The sequence below is a fragment of the Vicia villosa genome, linkage group LG1, assembly GCF_029867415.1.
Source record: "Vicia villosa cultivar HV-30 ecotype Madison, WI linkage group LG1, Vvil1.0, whole genome shotgun sequence".
Lineage (NCBI taxonomy): Eukaryota > Viridiplantae > Streptophyta > Magnoliopsida > Fabales > Fabaceae > Vicia > Vicia villosa.
The window spans coordinates 66,104,323-66,109,845 of NC_081180.1; positions in this window are offsets into that span (position 1 = coordinate 66,104,323).

Below are 5,523 nucleotides of genomic sequence, written 5' to 3' on the forward strand. Positions count from 1 at the left end.
TCTTTTTGATGCTAACACTTGCAATTATGTAGCAGAATATGTTTAATAATGAATTCATGAGATGCAATGCATATGTCTGTCTGGAGTTTTTGAAAAACATTAAAACAGGAGATGTAAAAGCGTGATGTTTATAAAAACGTGATGTTTGTAAAAACAGGATATCAACTCAGCATTTATGGCAAATCTTAAGGAGTCAGGATACCCTTTTGGTGACAGTATGCTTTCGAACTAACCATGCTTCAGTTAGGACTTTCAAGGGTTGTAACGTGGCTTGGTTCATGGTTTAAGAAACAAATGATAATGGCTCAAAGTGTATTTGTACCCATCCCAATCTTCGTGATGTTCTTCGATCCTATGCTCAATTAACTTTGCGTTTAAGTATTAGCGTAGCTTGAAGTCGTAACATTGACATTTGTTGATGGTTGAAGCACCAGAAGTTGATTCGGACAGGCAGTCGTCCTTCCTTTTGTAATTCTTTTTTCTTTTGTCGAGGATTTGTAATGACCTCTTTTGAAATGTTTTCTTTTGTCGAGGTTTGTAGTGACCTCTTTTTGACTTTGTTGTCCCTAACTTTTGCCTGAACTGTTTATTTTGAGATTACAATCAGCGGGATATTTTGATTTTCGATAAGTCTCCTTCATAGGTTTTGACTTAACAGTTTTTTTTCTTTCTGGTGGATCTTGACTGCCTGACTTAATGGTTGCGGGGACCCATCATTATTTGTGTAAACGACAGCTAGTATAATTGAGTTAACTGAGTAACTACCCTGCCCCAGGTTATGATTAAAGGGTTTCAATATGCACGTGAAAGAAAACTCCTACACCTTAGGCTCAAAGGGGTTGACAAGGGATTAACATCCTTATATCTCCACTGTTTAGGAATTGAAATAATGCCTGTACATCGTCAGCATAGTCTATTCAAAAGCACATTGTATGAAGTTGCGGTATCGTTTTCGTCATCCTCCGTCAAAAGACTTACAGCTTAGCAGGAGTTGAACATCACAATATAAATAAAAAGTAAAGACATGATTTAAATGAGTGAAAGCGAAGTAATTTATTCAAGACAAACATATGCAATGCACTAATGATGATTATTGAAACAAATAATGTCTATCATAAGTCGAATGTTTAAACAAACAGAAAAGAAAATTTGCAAATAAAAGTAAATCTAATGATTCGAAAGACACCCTTCTAGCCATCCACAACATCAGCAATCTTGTTGTGATTAGGCATGGGAGCAATAATCATGTTAGGGGTTGCAGGAGGGTCGAACTCAATTTCGCCTGCGTCGATCATATCTTGGATCTTATTCTTCAACGGCCAACAATTCTCTGTGTCATGTCCAGGACTATTAGAATGATATGTGCACCTCGCATTGGGTTTGTAGCTAGGAGCAGAGGTGTTAGGATTCTTAGGAGGATCCCTCAGGGTAACCAAATTTGCCTTTAGCAGATGTTGTAAGGCTTGAGCTAGCGACATATTGATCTTTCTGAATTGACGCCGGGGTGTGTCTTGTTTGTTTTGACGACCTTGTTGAAGCGCCGGTGTGGAGATCAGAACTGCCCCAATAGATTGGTCATGGTTTCTCCTTTTTTGCCCATACACAGCATTGGACTCTGACTTCCCATTGAAATGCTTCTTTGTAGCACCTGAGGATTGAGCCACCTGAATCTTACCACTTCGGATGCCGCTCTCGACACGTTCCCCAGTCAGTATAAGTTTAGTGAATCCATATGATGAACTTCCCAGTAAATGACTATAGAAAGGACCAGTCAGTGTACTCATGAACATATCTACCAACTCTCTGTCAGCTAAGGGAGGTTGAACTCTTCCAGCCAGGTCTCTCCACTTTTGAGCATACTCCTTGAAACTCTCTTTCGGACCCATAGCCATGCTTTGCAATTGAGTACGAGTAGGTGCAAGATCAGAATTGTATTGGTATTGTTTATAGAAAGCAACAGCCAAGTCTTCCCATGTACGAATGTTGGCGCCATCCAGTTGATAGTACCATTCGAGTTGGGTTCCAGATAAACTCTCTTGGAAAAAGTGGATCCATAGCATTTTGTCAGCAATGTGAGGCTGAATCTTCCTCACATAGGATTTCATATGCATCTTAGGACAAGAGACTCCGTCATACTTGGCGATGGTCGGGGTCTTGAACTTTGGAGGGATAACGACTCCAGAGATGAGCCTTAATTCCTCAAAATCCAACCCAGGTACCTTCTGGATTTCCACAGCCTTCATACGTTCTTCCAATTGGTTGTACCTCTCCTCAGGATATTCCTCCTCATAATAGTAGTCTCCTTCTTCATCATCTTGCTTTGCAGAAGCGGCGTTACTCTTTGCATCAGCCTTGATGCTAGCATTATCATCTTCTTCTTCATCGTCTTTGGGAATTTCTGCTTCTTTGACCTTTTTGAGAGGGCCCTTGAATCTTCTTCCCATGTTGAGGATGCTTACTGGTTTCCTGGTCTTCTTCTCCTTCTTAGTTAGAAGGGATTTCAGCTCATCTTTCCCCTTGGACAAGTTCAGGATCAAAGCTTGGAACTCAGCATTTTGAGCTTGGAGATTCTTGACAGATTGTTCGAGATCCATTTCCTTACTGAAATAAACAGCGGAAAGATGAGAGACCTGCTTATAAAATCCAGCGATGTAATGTTTATGAATGATATGCGTATGAGTATGCAATGTTTTTGAGGGCCTTGGAATTCAAATTTGTTTAAACCAAACAAGAAAGAAATTTTATTAATAATGCTTAGAGAAAAAACTGTTAATTGTTTTATTATTCTCTTTTACAAAAGTGAAAGCATAAAAATAGGAATAAAATAAAATAATAAATATAAAAACAAGGTCTTCAGGTCTCCCATGGACGCTTCCTCTTTTAACCAATGTAGGTGTTAACCTTCTGTTCGTCTTGAAGTTGCCTTGTAAGCTCCAACACTTTCTTCTCTTTAGCTCGGAATTGAGCTTCAAAAGTATCTCTTTCTTCTTTTAGTTGGATCCAAGATCTCTTTAGTTCCTCAATATTAGTTGGCATATCTGGAAGAGAAATAACTTGAGGAACCTTTTCTTCGCAATCGGGTTCCACAATCACAGGTCGAACATATGGATAAGGCATGATGAGGCGTTGAGCACGAGTGCGCACCCATCTGAGGTAAGGCCCTAAAGGAATGGAGTTCCTTTGCCCCAAGCTCTTGCTATCAATTCTGTTCACCATATCCCATGCTCGTATAAAGTTTTGGCAGTGACCTTGAGCATCATCTTCATAATCAAACATAACCCCTTGTATAAGCATCTAATGAGGACCATCTCTTCGAGCGTAACCAAACTGACGTAAGGCCAAGCAAGGATTATAAGTAATACCCCCTCTTATGCCAAGTAAAGGCACATTAGGATATTGTCCACAGAGGTCGATGATAGTAACATTCTCCTTGGATAAGGAAAGCCAATAGATATCAGAATGAGAAAGTGACATTATCCTCTTATGCCATTTCAGCCCTTGGTCGTTCCTCATTACTGAGCGAGGAAAGTGCGAAATAAACCACTTAGATAGCAAAGGTATGCAACACATAAGAGTCCCTCGTTTCTTCATAGTACGAGTGTGAAGAGAGTGTAGGATGTCTCCAAGCAAAGTAGGCACCGGATTGCGTGTCAGAAATATCTTTATGGCATGTACATCTATGAACTGATCAGGATTAGGGAAGAGCACTAAACCATAAATGAGTAAAGCTAATATGTCTTCGAAGGCTTGATAACTCATGGTCTTCAAAAACATGCTAGCTTTTCCGAATAAGAACTTAGCGAGGAATCCTTTGACTCCACTTCTGGTTTCCCAATGACCTTCAATTTTAGACTTCTTAAGATGTAAAGCAGCAGCAATAACTTCTAATTTTGGAATTTCTTCCGAGCCAGTGAACGGAATCTGATCTCGGATAGGGAGTCCAAGTATGTCAGAAAACTCCTCCATAGTAGGTACCAACTGATAATCTGGGAAAGTAAAACAATGGTGCTCGGGGTCGAAGAATTGAAACAGTACACTCAACATCTCTTCTTCAAAACCTGACGTAACCAAACTGGGCAAGAGACCATGTATTTTAGTGAAACGGGAACCTCCAGGAATCTCTAATACCAACTCTTTCAACTCGGAAGGTATCTTCACAAAGTTAACTCGAATGGTGTTTCTAGTCTCCATGACCTACAAAATAGAACAAAGATGAATTCCTTAGTCCTCGAATGGTTAGTAGAATGATATGTCATGATGTCATGATGCTTATGATTTTATGATGTCAGGTAGATAACAAACACAAACAAGTCACACAATTGCCTTAAGGTTAGGCTTGCATGTAGTCCAGAGGTGCATACCCCCCCTGAAGTTTAGTTGGTTCAAACCTGTCCTATATAAAGATCGGGTTCTAGGGAGCTCATATCATTGACCTTTCTCGAAGGCGCTTACCTCAGTTCGGAAATCGAATCACCAACCGAAAATGTCCTGAAAGTCCAGTCCATATGAGTGTAGCTTCGAGTATCAACCAACTTCAGTCGGAACCAAAGCCAGCCATCTCGCTACTTTCTAATAGGCCAAAGTCAAGTTCAACTAAGGTTCTAAGGGCAAATTAGTTCTTAATGACACCACGCGGCAGCCAAGCATTTCCTCAAGTCGGATTCCAAGGAACACCAGGACAAACTAATGTGTCACACTAACTATGGCCATCATATCAACCACATCAGTATACGCTGTGCAGTCTCCTTGATCTCATGCCATTTACCTAAGGTACTCAGATTCGGGTTAGGATCTTTCACGCAGCAAAATAACCAAAACAGTCTTTAAAAATAAAGCAAACAAATCAGACAATTAAAAACATTTAAGTGAACCCTAAGATTTTAAGGTAACCGCTCTTTTATTCGAAAAATCCCCAACAGAGTCGCCAGTTCTGTAATACGGTGAACTGACTTTAAAGAAATGCCGCGGTTAAGCAAGAGTCGCCACCGATTTTTATTTTATCCAAATTATAGAAAGGCTAAAAGAACATAAAAACCTTTAAAAGAAATTTTGAGTTCGGGGGGTAATTTATACAAAGGGAAGGTGTAAGGCACCCTTTGCATCCATGGTTTTCAATGGGCTCTTAATTGCTCAGCTCACTTTTCGTTTGAATTGTTTGAAAAAGTTTAGAAATGAAATAAGACTTTAGCTTGTAAATAAGTGTAGCCTTTTGAAGGTTTTTGAGAAAAGAGTAGAAAAGGATTTAAATCAGAGCAAGAAATTAGGAGCTAATTACCTTAACATTGTAAAAGAGTTCTTTTAGCCTTTCAGGGCTATCTATACCATAGGAGGGTAGGAAGTCCTTTTATTTGGAGGTTGAAGGGTCGTCGAAGTTATCGTTCGCCATAAGACTGTCCCTGCCATGAAAGGGCAGGTAGTCTAAGGGAAGGATAAAAATAGTCATTATTAGGCAACCAAAGAGGACACCTCAGCAATCGAAAGGGACTATCACATCATATTGTAGGCAACCTCGGGGGACGAGAT